We start from the raw sequence: 12,714 nt of genomic DNA on the forward strand, positions 1-12,714 counted from the left end.
TAATCAAACATTACCCAAACCAAACACCCCCTTAATGTTTTAATGTTGCAATTAGTATTGACTGACTGAAGCTCCACATCAGGTTTTATTCTCTAGGTAGAGCTCAGTCTCATCGAATTAGGATGTCTCTGGCTCTCTAGATAATTGACTGAAGTTCAACTCAGACGCACTAAAAAAATCCAACAACTCATATTTTTAATCGATTGTCGTGAAGAATCGCTGAAAACAAACTTACCAAATCAGTCAACCAACCATAAAATCAGTTAAATTACAATGGAAAAATTGACTGTCTTCAAAAGACAACTAACCTAATTTGAATGACTCCTTCAAGATAGGGATCAGATAGGTAAGATGGGAGTGCCCAGATTGTCGTAACCAGGCTTGAGGCGGACACCCATCTCGCAGAGTTATAGCGAGCCATGACCACTCATCATATCCCCGTTAAACTGCCTGAAGGATCATATCGCCTCAAACTTCTTGTCAGCTTTTTATAGCAAAGTCCTCAAGCCATTCGTTGCTTTCTTCCCGATGTGGGATAAAAAACAACACACGCAAGCACAGTTTAAGTAAATTAAGAAAGTAAGTTTCGTTTATGATCCAAACGTCGTCTCTTCTTGGAGTTTCCTCTCCTTTTGTCAGCTAACTTTTCTCAGGAGCCGAAGTGGTCACTGGTCGCTAAATCAGAATTCACGACTTCTTGTCAGTCGGAATATGGCTTTGGAAAAGTCCAATTTTTGTTAATTGGGCAAGGGGCCCAAACCAATTCTGCATATAAAGTATAAACCCAATATATTGATAATATTATTGAGATCATTCCATCTTTGCAGATAAATGAAAGTAATTCCTTGGTTAATTTAGCAGCAGCATTGGCGTTATGGGAATCTCTTCAAGAGCAAGTTTCAAATATATTGTAAGTTTATTGAATTAATAAAGATGAATAGTTCATATAATATCCCAATTTCTTTAAAATAGATTCATGGAATCCTAGAAAAAATTCTGGGAAATTACATTTTGGAATGTTGATTTCAGGACAGGTAACAGATTCTTCCTGTAATCCGTCTTGCAAGCAACGCTCGCTCACCCCTTCCCCCTGGGTAGCACGAAAACAGAAACATCAAGACGCAGAAATATATTTTTTTAAAATTACAAAAAATGGAAAGATGAAAAAACGTATAAATATTAAAAATATTAAAATGGTTTATAAATACCAAATTTTTATTTAAAAAAATACAATAATCTGTATTTGAAAAAAAAAAAACACAACAATTGGACACTTTTTCCAATTCTTCCAAGAAGTATTTGCAATCCAATGCTAATATAAATAAAATCTAAATCAGACAACACTAATTTCTGAATGAATATTTTACTGTTCAGTCTCTTCTTTTTTTTTCCCTCCGCATATTTCAAACTTCTCACTAGGTTCTTCTCGTGTTCTTTTATCCTTTTTTTAATCTTCAAAATTTTGACAACAAAACGCATCACATGTTCTTTTAATAACTACTTGAGAAACCATGTTTATCAAAGACTGATTCATATCTCTATAGTTTAATCGTCAAATTGAATATTGAAGACAAATATGAAGATTAAAAAATAATATACCAGATTTGCTTGAGACTTTGGGCAGCTGGAGAGAAAGTTGAGACGCCGCGCCAGAGTTGGAGTCGGAGACGGGGAGGATCCGAGATGTACGCTTGGGATGGACAGATGTTAGGTTACTGGAAATTGAATGAAATTGCGAACAAGGAAGAAACATATTGCTTTAGGACGTTTCCTATTCTTAGGGATATGTCAAGAAACGCGTTTCGTATTTTTGTAAAATAACCAAAACGGCCCCAAAACGTTTAGTATCAGTTTTGGGCCGTTTCAAAAACTGAAACATTTCGGAAACGCACTATGCAGCACGTTGTTCCCACAATGAATATGTCTCAGAACTACCCCACACGCAACTGATGAAATTCAAGAAATATATGGAACCCAAAAGGAAGCTGGAGCGGTTTGAGGTTGGATACTGACTAAGGATGTCTAAGGGATAAGAATGGTAAGTCCATATTACGATAAAAACTTATTTAGTTGGTATAATAATTATGAGATGGTTTAACAAATCTAAAATCTCATCTATTTGATGAGATAAATATAGTCTCAAAAAGAACGGTTCAGCTCCTCAGAAGATTTATATATATATGTGTTTGAGACCTGGTGTAATGATGCTCAGTGGGTACTTTTGTTTTACATTGAAAGTTTTTCCTTTTCCTAAGGATTATTTAGTGGCGATGGCGCTACAATATTTTATTTTCTGATGTTGATGGATATGGAGGGATGAAGTTCAAGTCCAGCATTTATGTTGGTCTATTTAAGGAAGATCCAAGATGTGTGGTTCGTAAAATTAAATCCCAAAAACAGTACAAGTCAATTGGTTGATTATGAAGGCCAAAGAAATTATTCCCACCCAAAGTGTACTCTTTTTTTAAGTGCCCACCTTTCATTTTTTAAAAACCTTTTTATTCACCTATAGGCTGATAAATTTAACTAAATTCATTAGATTTGAAATTTTATCTCATTTTCTTATTTTCTAAACCCTAAAAATTAATTATTTTTTCTCAGACAAGTTTTAAAAAGTAACATTTTTTGTCGTAAGGTTTATGTTTCATTCTTCAGCGTGATCTCCTTCCCCTTTGGAAACTTTTTCTCTCTCCGATGGTCTCTCTCTCTCTCCCCATTTTTCCCTTTAACCCACGTCCAAGCTACCTTCATATTCGTGCGATAGGGAAAAGTCTTTATCTTCCCAAACAAAGATGACAGATTTGTCAAAGAGAGAGAAAATATCGAGAAGGGAGAAAGAGATTGTCAGAGATAGCACCGGAGAATGAAACAAAAACTTTAGAGGGAAAATGTTATTTTTAAAAACTTGGTTTAGAAGAAATTATTAGTTTTTAGGATTTAGAGAAAAAAATTAGATAAAATTTTAATTTATTTTTAATATTATAAGTGAAATAATAATTTTATCATTAAAACTAATAAACTTAATAATTTATTAATGGGGAAGAGGATTTTTGAAAAATAATAGATAAAAACTTGATAAGAAAGTGAACTGTGGGTGGCGGTAAGTGATTTGGCCAGTTATGAGTTACGAATTTGAAGAATATTAAAAAAAAATCATAAATTCTAAAGCACAAAAATCTACAATTGAGGCACAGCAGATGGCGCTAGCGTTGAGTCAAGTCGCTTGCTTGATTGTGGCCCAATTTATGTTAAGTTGGATTTTAACTCATTATTATTTAGTGGAGTTTAAACAACTCAGGTTCAATTCTCCAATCAATTGAGCTTAAATTTATTGTTGTCTAGATTGGTGAATTTTTAAGTTTGTGATTTGATTGAATATAATTTAATAAATTTTTAAAATTTTATATTTTGTATCTACACCTCTTTTGATCTTAGTCTTTAATTATAAATATAATGTAATAATTAATAAATATATACATTACAAAAATTTACTAATTTATCTAATTGAACTTAAATTATTATTTTTATCTCGAATTTAAAATCAAACAAAAGACTTTCTTATTTAGGAAGTCAAATTTAAACTTTGCTTAATATAATCAAATCAAACTCGAAACAATTAGTACTCGACTGGACTCTGTTCAATTGCAGAGGGCTACTCTTAGATTTTCTTTCATGAAATAATTATCCAAAAGTCGGTTTCTAATTAATCTATCTTTGCTGAGGACAAGGTTAAAAAAAGGCCATTGGTCCTAGCGTACCATGTGGGAATTCCACGAATGAGTGATTTCGTGCACATGGGATTTGCAATCAGGATTAATCATTTTCACATTAGGCAAATCAAAATAATGGTGATTTTTTTGGGCCATAAGACTTATTCCATGTAAGATGTAGTGAAATTTTAAACTCAAACTTTTTAATTTTTAAAAATCTAAATATTTATCTATAAAATATTTTTTATTAAAAATATTAGTTAAGATGAGAAGTAAAATCATTATTTATTAAAAATTTTAAAAAATTAAAGTTTTATCATATTTTTCTCTCTCAGATTTAAAAACTCACAATTTTCTTTTCACCTAAAGTTTAAAAAATGATAATTTCTCTTCTACGGTTTTTCTCTCTTTTCTCAGACGAGGATCTATCATCTCCAACCATCGGCTGTCCTCCTTTCTACCTTATCTCTCCCTCACAATTTCTCTTCGACCACCAATCAACGGAATCCAAACGAATTCGTTATAGAAATCCAAATGAAAGTAGTCTAAAAATCTAGACTATTTTCGTTTGGATGATGACGTCCAGATGACGTATCTAGACAATTTGTCTAGACCTCATCATCTAGACGAAAGTCATCTGGAAGATTTTCAAATAACTTTCATTTGCATTTTCAAACGATTTTTGTTTATCGGTGCTCAAAAACAAGCCAAGATAGAGAGATAAAGCGAGAGAAAGGATGACCGATGGTCGGAGATGATGGATCGTCGTCGAAGAAAAGAGAAAAACTCTAAGAGAAAAATTATCACTTTTCAAACTTTAAAAGAAAATGTGGAAGGTGGAATTGTGAGTTTCCAAATTGAGAGGGAAATGTAATAAAAAATTAGTTTTTCAAATTTTTTATTAAATAATAATTTTACCCTTAACTTTAACTAAGATTTTTAACAGAAATTACCTTATAAATAAATATTTAAATTTTCTAAAGTTAGTAGATATGAGTTTGAATTTTCATTATAGTTTGTGAATTAATGGTGATGCCAACGAAGCTGCAGGTGCAGGAATCATCTACTTAATTTAGGATTCGAAAACATTAATGCTTATGGACGGCATCCAGCCTGATCGATCTAAGAAATTACTCTCAAATCAAATCAATTGTAAATTTGTTATTTATAGAACCAATATGTAGTTTTATAATAAGGCCTACATCATGTTAGTAAAAGGGATCCTTCTGCGGAGAAAAGTTTAGTAAAAGAGGCTTCTGTCTGTTTCAATGGCGTTGGTCATCGCATATACACCCCCCAAGTTCTGTACTCCTGTATTTCATATCCTTTTACATGAAGTGTTTGAGAAGTGAGATATTTCGAACCAATTTCTCTTTTCTTTTTTTACGCGGACTGGTTTTGTCCTCATTTCGAATCAACTGGCTGTCGCAATCACCACTAAAAGTCTGTCCTCTAATTTCACAGTGGCGTGATCTATGGAGCATGAAATGGGTAAAGCTCAATCCTAACAGCCTTCTTTTTGTTTTTCTAGTGACAGATATATAGTGGGAGTTCTAACTTTTAAAGCACTCTCTGCAAAAGAAGAAGTGAAGAGTAAACAAGCGGAGGCTGAGAGATGGGCGTGAAGACACTTGAAGAAATGACCTGGATGAAGAATTTCAGCGATCAAACTCAAGAAATGGCTATGGCCAGAGCTGAGACAAAGCCCCGGTTCCAATCAAAGAAAGCAAGTGTTTTTCCAGCCAAAAGGAGGTCAGTGAAGAAAATGGTTTTTAATAAAATTGTGAAATCTATTGCCTCTTGTTTCTCCTCTTCTAAGGCCATCGGAGCTTTGAAACCTGACAAGAAGTAGCTTCAGGAATCGGAACCAAACAGAAACAACACTCAATTACAAAAGCATCATTGACGTTCTCGGTTTTAGAAGTTACTTGTACTTTGGTTTTCACTAGAAATTTATGGTTGAAGTGGGTTCCAAATTGTCTATTTTTCTGTCTTACGTTGTTGTGATTGTTCTTTTCTTCTGATACAGATTCTGATTCTGATTCACAAGATAAACCTTTTCATGAAAGAAAAAGAGTTGTTTCCGAAATTCTGTATCCAATTTCTGATATGTAATAGTAGTGCCCTGCAATATGATAATGATTAAATTTAAATGTTAATGATAATTTAATGTTAGGGGTGAAGCTATACGCCAAAGGCACACTGAGAAAATTGAAAGGGCCAGAAACTAAAGCTAGAAATGTTAATGATAGGATCAAAGCGAGTGGGTGCATCCAATACTGAATATGATAACGATTCTCCCAAACTGGAATATGCAGAGAATGTTTGGCAACTTAAGATAAAAGTCCTTTCGAAGTAAAAACAAAGCTATTGGTCCTTGCATTTTTGTAGAAACCCTGCTACACAAATTGACGTTTTTGTCGTATAAATGTTATTACTTGTCTACGTCAAAATCAATATGCATCAAATTTAGCATGCTTATTGTCATGGGTGAGAAATGATGCATATATGAGGATGAATCAGAAACTAATACATGGAATCAGACTAGCCACCCGGCTTGGATGGTAAAAGAGTGGGTTTATAAGAGGGAGAAGTTGAGTTAAGTCGCTTGGTGAGATACCAAAATAAGATTTTTGATTTACTTGATTTAGTGATTATGAAATTGATCACTAAATTTAAGGTTTGACTTATTTGATGTGATTGATTTTATTTTAAAGGGATCACTAGACTCAAGTCTTAATCTGTTAGGTATAGTTGCTTACGTTTCAAATGATCTGACTCAAATGAGATATCTTGTTTTATATATAACTATATATAGATATAGACTAATATATCTTTTTCATACTGAGTTAAGGTGGAATCGCAAGTTGGACTAAACAACCAACCAAATTGTGATTAATTTGTGCAAAAGTAGTCTCAAGCTCTTGCGGCTTATTCATGATTATGTTTTCAATGGGTTGTAAGTTATGAGTTCTTAACCTAATGCTCTGTTTTTGTTGCCATATTGTGGCGATCTAGCAAAATATTATAGTATGAAAGCAACAAAATTGTCCATTTGGAGTGGTCTTATACTCTTATTCATAATATTGGAAAGATATTTTCATCCAAGTATTAAATTGAAAAAATTCATTTTGAAACCTTTTTAAAAGGGAAAACAAGTATTTAGAGTAATGTTATTTGCATACATAATGATATATTCTCATGTGATTGAATGATTTTAAATTAGAAATAAAATAATAGTTAATTATATGATAATATGTCATTATTTATATATGAAACTGTATATATTATTTGTCCACATAATTATAACAAGAGAAAAAACATAAGTAAGAAAAGAAAACTCAAAATGTAAAAATTACATTTTTTCTTCATAATCATCAATTAATACTAAAAAGGACACTTGTCCAAATTACTAACATGTTGATTGGTATTAGAAGAGGGATTAATAAACTACCTAAACATTTAATTACCCCATTAATGATCTATTATGGGTCATTAGTACGCTAAATAAGAATCTCTGATAGATTCTTATATATTGTAATAAGATGATCGTGAATTAAATATAATAAAATTATATATACATATTTTGAAAATATAAATAAATATATATACATACTGGAATAGAACCCAAAGTGACTGGAGATGAGTTTACAATTTTTTACATGTCTGAGTTTAATTAAATTTTTGTTAACACCAAGTTTGCTTATTTATAATATAAGAATTCTGCTGCAAGTATATACACTATATGTATATTTGGACATGGTCATTAGATTCGGTCATTTGCAAGTATATACACTATATGTATTCTATAATACACTATTTGAGGAGTAATTGTATACATAATTATCAGTATTCTATAATACACGTTATATATTTTATTATATAATACGATATAGATAAAAAATGATACGTATTATAAAGTATATTGAATTAATACGATATAGTAGATGTATCATATGATATAATACTTATTATATGATACAAGACATATTATCAATACAAATAATATAAGTTTTTTAAAAAATGATATCGACAAAATTTTTAAAGAAAATAATAATATAATAAAGGTGTATATGAAAAATCTTAAATTTTTAAGGGTGTTTATAATTTTTTTTTTAAATAATGATATATAAATTAGATTTTTTTATTATTATTTAATTTTTAAAAAATTGTATCGTACGATAATATACAATACTTGATACACAATATAGAAAATTATATTTTTAATTTACAATATAATATACTATTAGACTATCATGATTATACATAATATTGTAAAATCTTGTTGAATGGTCAATCCATTAACGACTAATAAAATGCAATTAACTTTAAATTCACCAGGAGCTACAAAGGAAAACACAAATAAATAATTAGTGTTGGACCGAACTGAGCTAGCTGGACTAGAAAATCGGTTCAATTTGATTATATTCAATTTAATTCAAATTTTAATCTAGTTTAAATTAAGAAATTTGATTTATTTTGAAATAAAGCTAAATTTAACTTAGAGTTCAATTCAGTTTGACTTATGAATTAAATAGATAGTTTGATTTAGTTCAAATTTAACACATAACTTTATTCGAATTATATTAATTGATTATTAAACGATATTATTTTGTCAATAAATTATGAATTTAAATCAAAGTTAAATTAAATTATTTTTATTTAAATTATCTTTAATATTAATTCAACAAACTCAAATAAAATTATGTAATATTTAGATTAAACTTAAACTAAACGGTATTTGGATTTGATTCATCCATGTCCATCCTAATAAGTAATAAGCAGATGTGGATGGACATAAAACAAAAATTGGCGGGCCGATGAAAACAAACGGGTCATGATTTCAAGACTTGGTGGAAGACGAATAGAAGGAGACGTCCCATCAATTTTCTGGTTCTTTGAGTGCCAAATTTCTGGTCCTCTTGTTTGGTCGGTGATGTTTGAATTCTGTGAATTTGCGGAGCTGAATTTCATAATATTAAAATAATTTTTATAATTGTAAAGTAAAATTTAATACACTTAAATTTTAATAATAAAATAAAATAAACATTTAAATTTTATTATATAATTAAATTATTTTAAATTTAAAATAAAATATTTTTTAAATATAAAATAATATATTATTATTAATACCCAAATTATATTCATCCTAAATATATATAACATTACCTGTATATGATATTTTATTTAAATCAAAACATGAATTCACAGAGTCATTAAGGTGTTAAATTATTTATTGCAGAAATGACAATAAAAACAGTAAGAATAGTGTGGGTACACAAGCGCGCGCGCACACATACACATATCTATTTATTTATTTATTTATTGCTAAATGTATTGCAAGGATACCTTCACCAAAGAGGATAATGAGGCACTCATGTGCTTTTTTATTAGACATGATCAATGAGCACAAACAAAAAATCCAACTTCGAGTAGTCTTGTATGAATGACAAGTCACAAGATACTTTAATTCCAAAGTGAAGTCCAGACATACGCTAAAGGAGAGCTTGTCCTAAGATGGGTGATGCCAATAAATAATCATAAATGATTGCGCATTTAGACTCAACTAGGAAGGTCCTTATAAAATAGCTAAGGTACTATGACCAAGAACTACAATTTGAAGCAACTAACAAGGCTAAATTCTTCAAATTGTGGATTCAACACCCAAAGAGAAGAGTAGCTATCAAATAGTGACAAGTTGTATGATATATGAATAGATATATTATTTACATATGAGTCAATTTCAGATATAAGTAGAAATATTTAAAACTGGTAAACTTAACAATAACAAATATAAAATTTCACAATTATCACTATTATCATGACCTCTTCGAAGATACAATTGTCATTTTTTATTATCATGATACCACTTTTACTGATAATATCAATTATAATTGGAATACAATTAGTCTCATACCATTTTGGGAGCATATGATCCTCCAATAAAAATTATCAAGATTCATTATATTATTATTGTTGTATTCAATTACACATGTAACATTAAATTTTTTAACGATACTATATGTATTCATTTTTATCTATTTTGAATACACAAATAAGTATATTTTATATGTGTCATTATGTGATTAAATATTATTTTATCTTTAATTTAAAGTCACTTAATTGTATGATGACATATATAAATATGTATCTATTTACGTATTCAAAATGGGTATACACAGTTTTATTGTAATTTTTTTTCTCATATATAATACCAAAAAAAATAGTAGTAGCAAGAAAAAAACAATTAATGGATAAATATTTAATTATTATAAATACTATTTTTATAATTTTAATAATTAATTATTTATACTCTCGTTAAAAATAAATAATTTTTTTATTTTAATAAAAAATTCTTATTAAAAATTTATTTTACATTGTTAAAAGGTTCTTAACGATTATAAAAATACAAGATATATTATCAATACTAATAATATAATTTTTAAATAAAATAATAATATAATAAGAGTGTATATGAAAACTCTTAAATTTTCAATAATGTTTATGATTTTTTTTAAATAATAATATATCAATTAGATTTTTTTATTATTATTATTATTTTATTTTTTAAAAATTGTATCGTATGATATGATATAATACTCAATATATAATATAAAAAATTATATTTTTGATATACAATATAATATATGTTTGATTACTATAATTGTACATTATATTGTAAAAACTTAGTGAATGGTCAATCCGTCAACAGTTGCTCCGGTTTGGACACTGCAGTTAGAGAAATTAAAAAAGGGATGTCATTAACTTTAAATTCACTAGAAGTTATAAAGGAAAATACAAATAAATAATTAGTGATAGATTTGAATCCAGCTGGTTAGACAAAAAAATTGATTAGATTTGATTTAATTTAAATTTGAATTGAGTTTAAGTTGAGAAATTCGATTTATTTTGAAATAGAACTAAATTTGAGTTAATACGAATTTGGTTCAATTTAACTCACAAATTATATAAATTGTTTGATTTAATTCAAATTTAGTTCATAATTTTGTTTGAATTACATTAATTAATTATTAAATAACATCAAAATATTTTTATTTAAATTGAATTTAAACTATTATTAATATTAATTAAATAAATTTAAATTAAATTATTTTTTATTTAAATTAATCTTATATTAAAAGATATTTAAATTTAATTTTTTCTTTTCCATCCTAATATCCCAATAAATAATAAGCGGATGTGGATGGACATGAAACAAAAATTAGTGGGCCAATGAAAACGACCGTGTCATGGTTTTAAGACTTGGTGGAAGACGAATAGAAGGAGACATCCCATCAATTTTCTGATTCTCTAAGTGCTAAGTTTCTGATCCTCTTGTTTGGTCGGTGATGTTTGACAGGCAAATCAAATCAACTGAACAGGATTTGATTTGAGCTCAATTTCATAATATTAAAATAATTTTTAAAATTACAAGATAAAATTTAATATATTTAAATTTTTATAATAAAATAAAATAAACATTTAAATTTTATTATATAATTAAATTATTTTAATTTAAAATAAAATAATATATTATTATTAATATTCAAATTATATTTATCATAAATATATATAATATTTTATTCAAATCAAAAACCATATGAATTCACAAAGTCAACAGGTATATATATATATATAGATTGCTAAGTGTATCAATGGCAAGTGATAGGAAGGGTGATGCCAATAAAAAATCATAAATGATCGCGCATTTAAACTCAATTAGGAAGGTCATTACAAAATAACTAAAGTATTACGACCACCAAGAGCCTACCATTTGAAGCAACTAACAAGGATAAATTTGTTAAATTGTGGATTCAACACCCAAGAGAATACTAGTTATCAAATAGTGATAAATTATCTGATATATAAGTAAATATGTCATTTAATATGAGTTGATTTAAAATACTACTTATCAATAAAAAATGTAAAATTTAACGGTTATCATTGTTATTATGATTTTCTCAAAGATATAATTGTCATTTTCAATTATCATGAGATTGTTTTTAATGATAATATCAATTAGTCTCATACCATTTTGGGAGCATATGATCTTTCAATAGTGACAAAAATTATCAAGATTTATTGTATTATAGTTGTTGTATTCAATTACACATATAACATTAAATTTTTAAGTAATATTATATATATATATTTTTACTTATCTTGAATATACTTATATATGTCATTACGTAATTAAGTATTATTTTATCCTTAATTGAAAGTCACTTAATCACATAATAATACATATAAGTGTGTATTTATTTGTATGTTTAAAGTGAATGCGTATAATTTTATTATAATTTTTTTTCTCATATACAATACAAAAAAAAAAAACATAGTAGCAACAAGAGAAAAATGATAAACGGATAAATATCTAATAGTTATAAATATTATTTTTATGATTTTAATAATTAATTATTTATATTCTAATTAAAAATAAATAAATTTTTTATTTTAATAAAAAAATTATTATTGAAAATTTATTTTCTCTTCTTAAAAGTTTTTAACTATCAGAAAAATGGTTGCTTGAAGTTGAAACAAAATGGAATACCTGGAAAATGGAGAAATGAAGAGTAGTGCATTCATATTAATCACCAAAATAGTTGGTTAACTTTCACTCCATGATTGCGTTGATCAGCCTATTTTTTTTTTTTTTTTGGTAGATAAAATATATATGCACAAAAACCTAAAAAAACGGTCAAATACAGTCTAAGCTCATCTCTAAGGGGATAACCCAAAAGCCACCAATACAAACAAAGCCCACAAAGATAAAAATTAAATACAGGTGGGGCAACTCAACATAAAGGCCCACCAAAAAACCAAAAGTAAGGGCATAGAGAAGACCCACAAGCCTAGGTACCAAGGCCAAGCCAACCTAAAAAATAAAACACAACACTCAGGATCTATAATAAGCTACTGTCCAGAAAAGACCCAAACAACATCAACCAAACTAACTCAACATAAAGACCCACTAAAGGAGAGCAGCAGAAAGAGGCTCACGGGA

At 28.2% G+C, this 12,714-nt stretch overlaps 1 non-coding gene across 1 annotated transcript; it reads right to left on the reverse strand.

Moving 5' to 3' along the window:
* Positions 1 to 334: 334 nt before the first annotated feature.
* LOC123206238 lies at positions 335 to 439 on the reverse strand. Its single transcript, XR_006499960.1, has one exon. It is a non-coding gene; the product is annotated as a small nucleolar RNA Z279/snoR105/snoR108 (small nucleolar RNA).
* Between the last annotated feature and the right edge of the window lie 12,275 nt (positions 440 to 12,714).

The sequence above is a fragment of the Mangifera indica genome, unplaced genomic scaffold (assembly GCF_011075055.1).
Source record: "Mangifera indica cultivar Alphonso unplaced genomic scaffold, CATAS_Mindica_2.1 Un_0028, whole genome shotgun sequence".
NCBI classification, from domain to species: Eukaryota; Viridiplantae; Streptophyta; class Magnoliopsida; order Sapindales; family Anacardiaceae; genus Mangifera; species Mangifera indica.